This window comes from Thermobia domestica, chromosome 9 (assembly GCF_964235325.1).
Source record: "Thermobia domestica chromosome 9, izTheDome1.hap1.1, whole genome shotgun sequence".
Classification (NCBI taxonomy): Eukaryota; Metazoa; Arthropoda; class Insecta; order Zygentoma; family Lepismatidae; genus Thermobia; species Thermobia domestica.
Genome location: NC_137462.1, coordinates 39,555,784 through 39,570,855, shown reverse-complemented (window position 1 = coordinate 39,570,855; position 15,072 = coordinate 39,555,784).

Below are 15,072 nucleotides of genomic sequence, written 5' to 3'. Positions count from 1 at the left end.
ACGCTCTCTACCGGATCCAGTCGGTGCGCGCACGCTCCAAAGTACAGTCATGGCGGAATAAAATCTGTCCTATTACTTCCCGGACAAACCCTGTATATCAATTGAGCTGAAGAGTGGCATACTTGATGGTAAATCCTCATGCAGAATTCTCGGTAAAATCGAAAAAAAAGTTCAATTTTTTGGCGCTAAAATATACGAGAAACGTTCGTTATATTCTAAGCCTAAACGTGACGCAAGCAACACCCGTGGGATAACGAAACTTGATGAAATAATTGTATCACTCTTCCTTAGCATAGAAACATAAGTAGAAGGCGCTACCATTTATTCTTCGGTTTTAGTAAGGTGCGGAACGTGGACACCCAGCAATGTCTACGAACAAGTCGCAACGTATACAATACACGGTGAGCAACTGTTTGCAAACTTGTTATTCAACAGTGCGGATTTCATCTTTTCTTACCCATCCATCCTATTCTCCACATTTGGCCACAAGTTACCGTTTCTTGTTTTAAAACTTAAAGGAAGTCTTGTTTGGTTCACGTTGCAACAACGATGATGGGTTAAGCGTTGATCTTTTATGCTGTCCAAGAGTATTTTGATGGCTGTGACAAAATCTTTTGTGTGTGTATGTTTGTTCGACGTGTTACTAAAGGGTATGTTAAGGGAAGTTGTGTAGAAATCCGAGTAAACACTTTCACCTCCTCCTTATACATATGTTAGGCGTAGAACATATTGAACGTTCCTCGTATGCCATTCGTAGCCAACATACTAAAATATACCCCTTCCAAGTCTTTAATCATGACCAGTGGCGTATTTACGATTTTTTTCGGGGGGGGGGCTTTGCTAACTTTCGGGGGCGGCTTTGCCTGAAAATGTGAAAATTCTGCAAGATATTTCATATGCTTTATTACAGTAAGTAAGATTTCGGGGGCTTAAGCCCGGAAGCCCCCCTAAATACGTCACTGATCATGACACTGGCAAAATTACAGCATACCTTGTGGTAAACGGTATATATATACTAAAACTCGTAAGCTCTATTTTTCTGATTTTAAAGTGTAGTATTTCCTGTAATAATTGCAAGAAAACATTGTTTTTTTAAAAAAATTCACATGATAAAATACTATGAAATTTAATGTTCTTAAAAATTATGTTTTTCATTGTGTATATATATTGTATTATTTCACTATTGTATTCGGTAATTAAATAGTATCTATTAAAAGATTGAATAGATAGTATATCTATTAATGTGATTTATGAATATCAATATTGGTTTCATATCTATTTACAATTAATAAATGTATGTGCTATATGTTCAGAAGATGTAATTCCTATGGAGGATTGTGGGGAGTTCATTCTGTGATAAATCATATCCATAGCACGTTAGAACGTTAATTTACTATACGTATATATACTTAGTATGGACACAATGACAAACGATATTGTTAATATAACTTTAAATAGGGAGACACGACAATATTACCTTAGGTATTTTGTATACTATATTATAAGATAAGAGACTGACGCCGATTTTTGTACTCCTGCAGCTGAGGGTATTATAATATTTCATTATAAAGCAGTTTTATCTTAATAAACTCTTTAATTGCTAAACTTATTTTTTAGTTTTATAAGTTGTCACTTTTATACCGCAATTAATATAAAAAAATAACATACCTCATTCAAACCCGGCTCTACCATATTTGCAACACGTGCATTTGAACGGGACGCAAGTTTCGAGACGCGGCAAAATTTGTCATAAATAAATATTTCTTGTTGGGAACAGACTTCATGATGATGGTAGTTAAATTTACTAAGCTGGCCTTTTATTTGAATATTACATTCAAGAATCATGTTCTGGTCGCTTTATTTAAAGCAGGGTATAAAATGTCCTGTCGCCAGGTTTCCATTGGCGACTAGAAATTTAGAGCTGGCGAGCAGTGTTCAGTAAGAATGGTTTTTGCCTAAACTCACAGGTCTGCGCAGTTTCCGTTTCGCACGAATATAGTGGTCACTGAGTGAGAGAAAACATGGAATGTGAAGTCTTCACAACGGACATGGAAAGTGAAGTCTTCATAATGTTGTAACTCGCCCCTCCTTTCCCACCCTCAATCGAAAACTTCATTATGAGATTCTCAAATCTTCTTCCAATTGTCACATTTTATGCAGCTTTACCTGTGAGTACTGCTTCATGTGGGAGAGATTTCAGCCGTCTTAACAGAGTTACGACTACCTACAGAAATTCACTGAAGACTGACACACTGGATGATTTGCTGACAATTTCCATCAATGTCTTTCACTTAAGGACTTTGATCCGAAAACTGCAATCGACAACTGGTACTTCAGTGCAGAGAGAAAGAGAGAGCGATACACAAACGTGAAGTCTCAAGGTAAGGTATTTTTTAACATGTATATGAATTGTTCAATTCAAAATTGATTATTGTGAACCTAATTCTCTGGTTTTGAAAATTTTTGCCCTGATGTAATCTCTTTCTTTGTCAAACCAAAAGCCGTGAGGGCAGGTGTCGGTGAACTCTAATAATTTGTACGTGAAAGATACTGGCGGCCATCATTTTTGGATTGGCGAGTGCGTGTGACTTTGAAATTTTGTGCCCTGCTTTAAGGTCACGTGGACAGTGCTAAAGCAAATGGTCAAAGAAATCCCGGCATGAATTACTTGATTGTTCCAAATACAAGAACTCAATTCTTGAATTTCTTATAAAATTTTAACAGATGTAAAAGGAAAATCAAAAAATAAATATATAAAAGAACTAGTTGCACTGAAATTGCAAACTGATACATTGAGATTGAAGCTTGATATTGAAATCTATAGAAAGGATTAGAATCTCTCCTCTGCAGATGTGTTTGCTTCATCTTTCACTAACATAATAAATTATTGTTTAAAGAAAAAGCAGGCAGAACGAGATTGTATTTAGGTCTTTCTGAGTGCGAGTGCAGTTTCCCTTTCCTTTGTTGTTCATGATAGGGTAGCATATTAAAAATCGTGGATTTCAAGATTTGTACTTTCTGGAAAGAAAGTAGAGGGGGCATATATTGCTATTACACGGGGCGGCAAATTGCCTACGGCCACCCATAAAAACTATCTGTAGCGTCCCTTTCCTAACTAAGCTTATAAATTCAATCTCGTATATACTACGGTGCTTGTCTGCCTCAGAAAATTTCTTATTAAAAATGCTACAGGTTGCATTTTCCCTCTACAATTCTCCTGCGACAGACATCCCGCGATGCTCTTCCCAGCTCCGTCGACGTTAAGCGTGAACCTTTTGTTCAAGTCCGGAGTCTTAAGGACTACATTCTCCACCAAAATACTCTTTAACTTATCCAGTATTTTTTTTATGTTCTGAAGTTCAGATAAATTTTGAATTTGTAGATTTTAATTCACTGAGAGGGCCCATTATCTCTAGCATCTGTGAAGCAAACTTAGCATAATAACTAAAGAAACCGAGAATCATTAGGCCCCTCCGATTTCGAGGTGAAGGTATATTCTTTGTGGCAGTAATCCTAGACGAATCAATTTCCATTTGATCACCCGAAATTACATAATCTAAATAATTAATCTTAGTATGAAAGAACATACATTTATCGGAAGAAGAAATAGTTACATTATATTCCCTAAATCTTTGTAATACATTAGGAATTGTCCTCTTATGATCATTAATATTATCCGATGAGATTAGGACATCATAAAAGTAAGATTTTACTCCTTTCTTCAGATCCCCAAGTATCTTGTGCATTACACGGGATAAGATGTTACTTCCTGTCTTAATACCTACAAGAACCCTCAAATATTGATATAACCCCTTGGGGTGACAATAGTTGTTATGTCTCGTGAGCTATCATCCAATAAGATCTTATTATACGCTTTCTTTAAATCGTATTTTGTGCAAAATTTCTTTCTGTTAGCCCTGCCAAGCATTCTTCAATGCTTGGAGATGGGTAAGGATCATTTACAATTAATTCATTTGCCTTAACGTAGTTACCCACTATCCTAAAGGTGTTATTTTTATTCTTAACTAAAATACAACTGCTAGCACAGTTTGAGTGATTAACCTCTACCAAAATAACCTGACTTATTAAATCTTGAATTTGATCAAAAATTTTCTCTTTATTTTTCGTAATTTGAAAAGGATTGTGTTTGAATTGCTTATTCTCAGACAAATAAATTCTTCCAACGAAATTTTAATACATCCTACACTTTCGGTGATGACTTCAGCACAATCTTTCCTAACTAAATCAATGAACGAATCAATGTCGGTTCCCGATAACTCCAAGGTTCGTCAATTTTTCGCTTTTCATCCTCTATGTTTAATTGGTTTTTCACCTGTTCGGATCGACCGAGCTTTGGCTTCCGACGAGGAAAGTCCTCCGAAACGCATTTCTTATTCCGAGGTAGTAGAGCATGGAAGTTTTCTGCTAACTCGACATCTGCATCCGAAGCTTCCGAGGAACTACTAATCAAACCTTTTTTTATCTGGAGTTGAACACTGATGAACCACAGTATCTGTTTTTATCTAACGTTGTTCCCTTCACTTCACATTGATCTTGCTTTCCTTGGGAGTTATTCATCTTTTTCTTCTTCTTCTTCATCTTCTTAGTTCACCGCTTTGAAGATTCCTTGTGAACAGAAGAATTCTGTTGGCAATCTTTTACAGACGAAGAAATAGCATCCAGATGATCATTAGTGTCTAAAGAGTCTCCCAACCACGGACGATCATCCACCCTTTCAACCGGCTCACAGTTGGTTGAAACCATAGCCAAATCAACGGAAGTTTTTCTATCATATCTCACACTACACTTCACTAAGTCTTCATGATCACTAAGATCTCGATTGACCAATCCAACTATGTTCTTTTCCATTTCAGGATTCTCGCCAACAACTTTATAACTTTTCGATAAGTCACATTCAATCATATTTCGCAACTCCAAAATTGCGAAGGATTCGGTGCGTTAATAGTTAACAACTGAGATTCCAGCCGCTGAAGATCTAAATCACACTGGATTCTTTTATCGTTAATCCCGATGAAAGAAATATCACCACGATCCCCTGATCTTAATCCACAACTACTTCTACTATCACATCATGACGATATGGAAGTCGTAACCTCTTTCTCCCATTGTGAAGAATCAAAAAGTTATTGTTATAATCTAAAACAGCAGACGTCGCACGAAGAAAAGAGATTCCAAGCAAACAATCACATGGCAATTCTTTGACCACCCTGAAGAAAACAGCCTGAAAACACCCTGACAGATTTATATTCAGTACAATTTCTTCGTTGGTCACGAAGATCAACCCAGAAGGAGCATTAACAGTCTTCTCGTCCACTTCGCGAATATATTTTTCTGCACCGCACGTCTAACCAGATTAATGGTAACGAGGTTATAACTCGACCCTCTGTCGACATAAATATTAGTTAATACATTGTTCACCTTTCCAGAAACAAAGGTTACCACAACACCGTCCATTTCTGGTGGAATTCTATTAAAATTTTTACTAACAGCATCTTCTGATCGATCCTTATTATTACTTTGACGGAAACCTGAAGTAACCGAATTCCTAGACTCATTCCTAATTTGATCCAGCTTTACATTATGAGTTAAAGTTTTTCTTTAATTCTTTGTCCTAACATCATAACATGAAGGCTTACTATTGCTGGACAAAACCATATTTTGCTTTCCCTTGCTAATTCCCATGTACCGATTATATTCGAGTTGTTCTCTAGATCTAAGAACAAATTGCTCAGAAATTTCTAAAAGTTCAAATCTATTCGAAGGTTCATAAATAATAAGCATTTTGAACCGTATGCTGAGATTCATACCACACAGAATGATTTTTACTAAATCACCTTCCTCCAAATTCATATTCAAAACTTTCGCGGAAACTACGATAGACTTAATATGACTATGATAGACTATTCATTTACAAATTCTGTAATTGTTTTTATAAACCCTTTCACCTATTAAAGAGTGTACAGTAATCGGTGTGAAAAATTTCGTTAACATATTTTGCTTAAAAATCTCCCAACCCAAATTTCATTCAAGGCTGAGGTAACTGATTTCAAAATCTCACCTTCCCATTTCGGAATCAGAACTGACAATAACATTCCTAACAATAGTTATTATCCATTAGTATCTCCTCTATTTTCACTAACATTTCAAAAACCTGCAAACTATTCTTACCATTAACGTTCTTAACTTTTTAAATCTATTTTCTAAATAATTTAGAGATCGCATATGCGTATATTTTAACATCAACTTATGCTCTATACTGATATCAGAACTATTCGGTTCCAAATGCGAGACTGCATTTGTCAAACCAGCATTTTGATTACCTGGATCGGAATTTCTAAGTTCCGATTGAAAGTTGGGATTTCTCTCAAAAATATTATTACAACCGGTTCGAGGTGTTGAATTTCTTTTATAAAATACTCTCCTATAATAGCTTCCTAGGTTAAGGTACCTATTCCGTTATCGCTCATCGCCAATAGGGTTAACATTATTGGAAGACCCTGTATATATATCACTTAACAGTGGTCCAGTAAAAGCTTCCCTCCAGTCAGTGACGCGTTAGTGTTATGACCTAATATTCCTTGTTTGCAAAAATAAACAAATGATAAATAATCAAAATATATATAAAGAAAATACCAAGTTTCAATTTTTGGATAACAAACTTTATTACAACAACTTGTCGATCGATTGTGTATATACATTAATACGTTAGATTAATATATATACACAAAGCAACAAATAAATCTATAGAATAATCAAAAATATAGTCTGATATTTCAAGAAATATTTAGTTCTCCTTTGTCAAAAATCGTTCAATTAACATTCTTTCAAAAGCTATAATTAACCACTTCAGAATAATCATATAAAATTTCATTAACTAAATCAAGTTCCAATCCGAACTGATATAATATCCGTAATATCTGATATAATATCTAAAGCAAATTCGGCTTTAGATATCCGAATAAATATCAAGAAATTTATCAAAACCGAGGAATTTAGATTTCTTCAAATTAATCAAAATCAAATTCAGCTTAGTCTTCTCAATTTTTCCACAATTGAATAATACAATTTAAATAAGAAGCAAATTCTTTCCAAATCATAAACTCCTAATTAAAGCTAAGTTTAAGGTAATTTTCTGGTTCAATATTTTTTTAACAACCTGTATGTTATTCAATAAATTCATAAAGTTCATAAAGGTCGTATTTGAAATATATCAATGTTATGTTCAATCCTATTCATTAGCAACATAAATGTACACTTCGTTAAATTTTATTTCTGATTTTAGTTTTTCATTCTTTACCATTTTAAGAGAGAGAAGGAAAGCTTTATGCGTCAAAATGGACTTCAGCCAAAAAATAAATCTAGGAAAAGCAAAACTTATCAAAATATAACAGATAAAGTTACGAGAAATATTGGATCACTCGGATGCGCTTTCGGTTTTTTTTAAATCTTCCAATCAATCAATTCTCCGAGAAAAGAAAAGTCGGGGGTGAATCCAACTATAACAATTAGATCTCTATTAGAACAATACGACCGAAACTTTAGATCATACGAAGCGGAATTACAAATCACAACCCCACAATAAGAGAACATGTGACGTGACACAACTACTTGTTTAAAAGGTAATTCACATTCACCTAGTATAATATCCTTTTTATTTTACCTTCTCATTAGCAGTCACAAAAAATTGGTCTCGGTACCTTGTTCCGACTGAACTCTTGATGTTAAATGCAATTGAACAAACTGGTCGAAAGTATTAGGACACCTCGTACAAAATCAAAAGTGCCGCTACTTTGCAGCGTACATAAGATAACAGATTGGATTCTATGTTGGAAACAAGAGGCAAATACGGTCTTTTATTTGCATGTATACATATTAAAAAATATGAAAATTATACATTATAATATCGAACGAAAGATAACAACTGTTGACAGTACAACAAAAAAGTATTTGGACACAACGAAAAATGAACATAAAAAAGCTACGAAATGAAAACAAGGGGACCACTCAGTACTTCGTCTGATACCCTTTAGCTGCGACGACTGCTTGAAGACATTTCGACATTGAATTGATGTATTTACGACAAATTCTGAAATCAAATTGTTCCCATTCCTGTCGAACATACTGAGCCAACTGTTCTTTGCTGGTAGGGTTGCGTTTACGGATATTTTTCTTTAGTTCAAACCATAAGTTCGCCAGTGGATTCAAATCCCGTGATTGCGGCGGAGTTTCCAGATAATGGAATGCATTGTAAAGGATCCATTGGCGAACATCGTAAGCTCCGTTTATGGAGTCGTTATCTTGTTGGAACATCCACTTATCACCCAAGCGAAGTTTTTGCGCGCAATCCTTTAAGTTTGATTTTAAGATCTTCAAACATACTCTCGCAGTCATAATATCATCAATCACATAGATATTTTCCACTCCCTTAGCATTTACATATCCCCACACCATCACTGAACAGCTGCTATGTTTAACTCTTGGAACAATATTCTGTTTTTTGAATGCATTATTCATCTTTTGCCACACATGTTGGTAGCCATCACTTCTAAATGCGTTGATTTTAGTTTGACCTGTGAAAATCACGTTGTGCCAAAAGTCTACAGGTTCATTTTGGTATTTCTTTGCAAGTTCTAGTTCTTTCTTTCTGTTTGTCTGAGAAATATATGTAGCACCTAGCTGCACATCCCCGAAAACCTGCTGTTTTAAGCGCATTTCTTACTGTTTGAGGTGTAATATTGACTTGCATGTCTTGCGTGAGTGACGTAGCCAGTTATCTTGCACTTGTTCGTGGATTTTTCTTCACAATTCTAATGATGTACTTTTCTTGACGAGGATTTAGCTTCCTTGGTCGGCCTGTTCGCGGTTTATTTTGTAGTATTTCTTCTCTTTTGTGTTTCTTTATAATATAATGTAATGCCCCACGTTTCGTGATGGCATTACAAACTCCTAGATGGCAGTATGATTACTCAATGTTTTATTTGTTTACAATAATCATGACTAAATTATGTTTCTAATTTTATTCTGAAATTTCAACGTAAGGTTATCAAAGCTACAATCATTCCAAGTATTGACGAAAAATGTACAATTCTGCACCATAAAATTCTAACATACACAAAAAGGAAGAAAGTAACTAAGACCTAATAAATTATTCTTTTGTTGAATAATAAACAAACTAAAAAACGAAGAGATTTTAATATAAATATGAAGTTTTGAAAGCGAGATGGAAACTGAAGAAATGAGGTACTAATAGTTGAACCCACTCCGGGTTCTCACTAATAAAATCAGATGTCGTTTAATATGTTCTAAATTCTAGTTGGTACTTTATCTAAATTTTAGTAATTATAACCCATTATCTGTCCACGGATCAGCGAATGGTTTTGGAGGTTCCACATATGATTTCGATGAAGACCAGGAAGGTATGCCTGCTGAGGGATCAATAATGTTGATGGAAGTATTTGAAGTTTACTAGGATATGCTGCAGAGGTATTTTAACTATAATTCCACTTTTATTCAATCTATTTCATACTGAAGCTAGCGATTGTTAAGTGTTTGGTACAAGGGTGTTGAGGTATCTAATTATAATATATGAAGAAGTAACAAGACTACATAAATATAATTTACTAATTTTATTAATGATGATGATACAAAATGTGGACTACTACAAATAAATATTTTTATGAATATAAATAATAATATTTAGAAGATGATAATATATCAACCTTGTTTACCAAAGCAATATACGGCACCTGCTATATTTATCTGGAGATCTTAAGTAAATGTAGGTCCAGTACAGACAACTGTAATAAAATAATCATATATTATTAACAGCAATTTAACTGATGCTAGCATATCCCAAGTATATATACTCATAAAAGGAAAATAATCTATACAAGTTTCCGCAGCTACCTGTAAAAGAATAAAATTGGTATTAATATCATGTACAGATAATATGATTTATCAACGTCATCGATTCATGTATGCTGATTTATGTTTGTATGTTTCTATGTATATGGATGTATTATGTTACCTAGTTTCTTTTTATTCAATAATATCATGAATCTTAATCACACTTTAGATATTTTGATTTTCTATTATATCTAATAATAGTTTCATTTTAAATATGTTCGATTCCTTGGGGTACGGGCTCCCTACATTAAGAACTTGGATGCGTTACTGTTGCTTGGAGCTATGCTCTAAACTGGCGACTCGGGCCATTCAAAGTCGCCTAGCACGGTTTTCCTTGAATTATGCGTTGGACGACTTTAATCCAAAAAATCTATTTCCGTTGCGCATTAACATCAGAAGATTCCAGGCAGGACAAATGTGGCGACATCCAGCATCAGGATCTATCAAGTTGCGTCTCTCTTGCTTCGGTATAAGAAGGTCGTCATACTAACTTGTTGAGCATGAATCTTGGCAGGCATTTACCAGAAGGCGCCAGAGGTAAATTCTTCCAAGGAGAATCATTGGAGGTAGTAAGTCATCTTTGTGTCAGATTTATAGGAAATGGAAGTGAGAGAGATTCGACTGCAGAATGTTCGGAGTCTTGGACCTGGGGAATTGATGTGTCTAAATTTGTGAAAAGAAATTTAGTGGTCTTTTAGGAAACAAGTAAGATTTGAAATTTAGTAGACATCGGATCCTAATGTTAGTGGGAACCCAAATGGGTTATTTAATGAAATAAAAGAATGTCACGTATAGTAAATAAGAGAAAGAACTCTGTCAATGATAGTGATGAACAATGTGAATTGGTAAACAATCTAAATGAGAGAAATTTGAATGAGGAAGAAGGAGGAACGTCAATAACAAATAGTGTTAAATCGAATTTAAGAATAGAAGATAAATTAGATTTAATTTTGAAAGAACTCTTCAAATTAAGAGGTCACGTTCAGAATTTTGCAGAAGATTTGAAAGGAGAACATGCCGATACTCTAAAAGAATTTAGAAGACTTACCAGCCAATCGATCGCAAGGTTAGATCGAGAAATTCCTAAAGAGTGTCCAGAAAAACAAGAAATAGTTCTGAAATATGATGAGTTTGACATCGGGAAAGTAAATAAAGAAGAAGAAATCCAAACTGGAATGAAAGAACTGAAAGTCAAAGAAGACATCGAAGATCGTAGTAAAGAATATAAAAATGAACTAGAAGCCAAAGAAGTGGAAATCGAAGAATGTGGTAAAGAAGATGGAACAGAAGATTTTAATGAAACCACACCTGTGACTGAAAATGAATCTGTAATGAACGAAACATGTCAAATATCGGGAAAGAAATGTGTAACGGAAGAAACGGAGCTAGAAAATAACGCGTCAAGTAATGAACTGGAACAGAGAGATAGCGATACTGAAACTACAAGGATGAAATATACAAATGTCTTTCCCAAGCTTCAACTAACGAGAAATAGAATTTGGTTTGGTTGGAAAAGGAGAAAAAAGAAATGTATTAGAAAGATAACTGATGGAAGAAAAACCACATGGAGACGACAATCGAATAATGAAATTATAGATATCCAGAAATGTTGGAAAGAAGTAAAGAAGAAACGTATGGATGAGCACATGAATCTTCCCAAACGGATGGAAGGTCGACTCACGACAAAAGCTCTAAGGAAATATCAAGACCATCGGAAAACTAAAAGAAAGAAACAAAACTGGATGATCATTAAATCAATGGGACGCATATATCTGCAGTTTGTTAGAAGTAAGAAATGCAAAAAGAAAATGTTAAACAAGAAGAAGGAATATTTTAGAGACACAGGATAAAGATAATTGGAAACTCGTATATTTGAACTTATATTGTAATATTGTTAATCGAACGACCAGTTAATTATTAAAGTTATTTATTGGCTATTACCATGTTAAAAATTAGTAAAGTAACACATTTTAAGTTTTGAAAATAATAATGTAAATTCAGGAAAAAATTAATTGGACCTTATATAGTCACGAAAATCAACAGAAATTGTGTGCTGTAAATTGTTAATATTTAGGTTAAGATATATTCAAAATTTTATCTTACGATAAAATTTTTAAGCCTCCACGGGTAAATTGTAATGCCCCGCGCTTCGCGAAGACATTACAAGCTAAAAATTTAGTTTCGGAATTTATTTGTTTATAGTTGGTTGTGAGTTGTTAATAATTTACTACTAAGTTATTGAATTATCAGTTACATTTGTTTTGTTGTTAACTGGTTGTGAGTTGTTAATAATTTATTATTATTTTGACGAACAGGGTCTAATTCTGCACCATAAAATTTCAACAAACAAAAAGGAGAACGTAAATAAAACTAGATTATATAAATTATTCTGTTGTTGATAAAAAAAAGTGACAAAATTTGTTAAAACTATTAAGTAAAAGTTCTAGTTTTCAAATAATAAATTGTGGAACTGAAAACGTCTTTAGGATTTTTCAAATATATGACGATTTGAAGTGAAAGTAAAACAATAAATATACCTAAAGATTATTTGTAATCTGATCTAAGTGAGATGGAAATTGTAAAAATGAGGTGCTAATAGTTGAACCCACTCCGGGGTCTCACTAATAAAATCAGATGTCTTTTAATATGGACTAAATTCTGGTTGGTACTTTATCTAAATTTTAGTAATTATAACCCATTATCTGTCCACGGATCAGCGCCACATATGATTTTGATGAAGACCAAGGAAGTATGCCTGCTAAAGGATCAATAATGTTGATGGAAGTATTTGAAGTTAGTTTACTAGGATATGCTGCAGAGGTATTTTAATTATAATTCCACTTTTATTCAATCTATTTCATACTGGAGCTAGCGATTACTAAGTGTTTGGTACAAGGTTGTTGAGGTATGTTTAATTATATATATAAAGAAGCAACAAGATTATAGAAAATGATTTATTAATGTTATTAATATAATGGTACAAAATGTGGAATACCACTATTGAATGATTTTATGAATATAAATAATAATATTTAGAAGATGATAATATATCAACCTTGTTTACCAAAGCAATATACGCCACCAGTTATATTCATCTGGAGATCTTAAGTAAATGTAGAACCAATACAGACAACTGTAATAAAATAATCATATATTATTAACAGCAATTTAACTGATGCTAGCATATCCCAAGTATATATACTCATAAAAGGAAAATAATCTATACAAGTTTTCGCAGCTACCTGTAAAGGAATAAAATTGATATTAATATCATGTACAGATAATGTGATTTATCAACGTCATCGATTCATGTATACTAATTTATGTTTGTATGTTATATATTTCTTTTAGTCAATAATACCATGAATCTTAATCACATTTTTGATATTTTGATTTTCTGTTATATCTAATAGTAAATTCATTTTAAATATGTTCGATTCCTTGGGGTACGGGCTCCCTACATTAAGAACTTGGATGCGTTACTGTTGCTTGGAGCTATGCTCTAAGCTGGCGCCTCGGGCCATTCAAAGTCGCCTAGCACGATTTTCTTTGAATTCTGAGTTGGGCGACTTTAATCCTAAAAATTTATTTCCGTTGCGCATCAACATCAGAAGGAAGAGCAGGACAATAACCAACAGTGCAAGGTAACTTGTTCACTATACGGCCAATTTCTCGGTAACTTTTACCTTCCCCATACAATTTCACAATTAACTTTACTTCCTCTAGGGTTGTCTCTCTCTTTTCTCCTCACGATAGTAGTTTCGTCTTCAACTGCCATGAACTGCCTCTCTCTACTTTTAGACTACCCAGATGCACTGAAGCAACTTTTCAGCTCCTATTTTTGCGTGATTTTTTGGCGATCACAGCGCTCTCCAAATAGTTTTTTTGCTACCCTCCTACCTACCTCTTTCCTTTTCCTTCACTCATGGTTGTCAGGTGGAGTACATGACAGTACTCAATAGGCGACACAAACTATCATACCTTTGATGTTAATGGCCCAATAATCTTTTGCTCTATACTGATTTTCATATACAATATTTTCTTGTGTTTTCATCCTAGGTCTACCTGTCCAAATACTTTTTTATCCACTGTATATGAGAACACAAATTGGTTATCAAGCCTAATTTTTCTGCACACAAAAGCAGATATATTCCCAAAAGGAAAAAATTAGGCATTCAAAGAAAGCTCTCGAATAAGAAGAAAAACCTTTAGAAGACTTTTGCTATAACTTATTAACAGAAAACTAGTCTTTTCCACCACACAACTTTTAGCTCCGAAAAAGTAATTTCCACCAGAAAACTCAATCCAACCACTAAGCCACTATTCTCTAAACAATTCAGAACACCTATAAAAACAACTGTATTTATTAAAGAATACTCAGGTGACACAAAACCATCATTATAAGCGGCATGAAAAAAGACCCACTTTCGCCCCCGGCTTTTTTTCAAAGCAAGTAAACGATTCAGAAATTCACTATTCTCACGAAACTTACTTATAATAGTGAAACCATAACAGATTTCCAAGCACAAAGCTCTATTATAACTTATTTCTCTCCTTTGGCACACACTTCCAATTTGCCCAACGCTGACTACTTCGACAAACAAGCGAAGGAACTGCTGAAGCAACACACCAACATAGACAGTACTCAAAGACGAAGTTCCGCTTCATGCGGATAATAAAGAGAAAGTCAGCGACCATAGAAGGACACGCTGACTCGAAACCTCATCGAAAAAGCCACATCCACCTTAAACCCTTTAATTGGCAAGCATTGATAGCATTACCAATTAAAATATTTAGTTTGCTTTTATGGTTGAGCCATGTCTTCCTTTCGTAATTTTTAAAGTACTTTTGTACTTTGGTTACAAAATACAGGATGTTTATTTCAAAGCAACATTGCTATAAAATAGGTCTTATGTGTTGCTACTGAGTAGCATTGCCCTATTATGCTCGAATATCATAAGAATATTCTCAGTAATTAGCAGCAGTTTCGTTGAAATATCTCCCTACAGAGCAAGAAATCACAAATAAAAATATATATATAAAAAGAACTTTCGCGGAAAGTATGAGATAAAGCTTCTACAATACTAAATTTCAGTGTCCCCTGTTGTCGAAGATTAGAAATATCTAAAGAAGCGACCTCCAAAT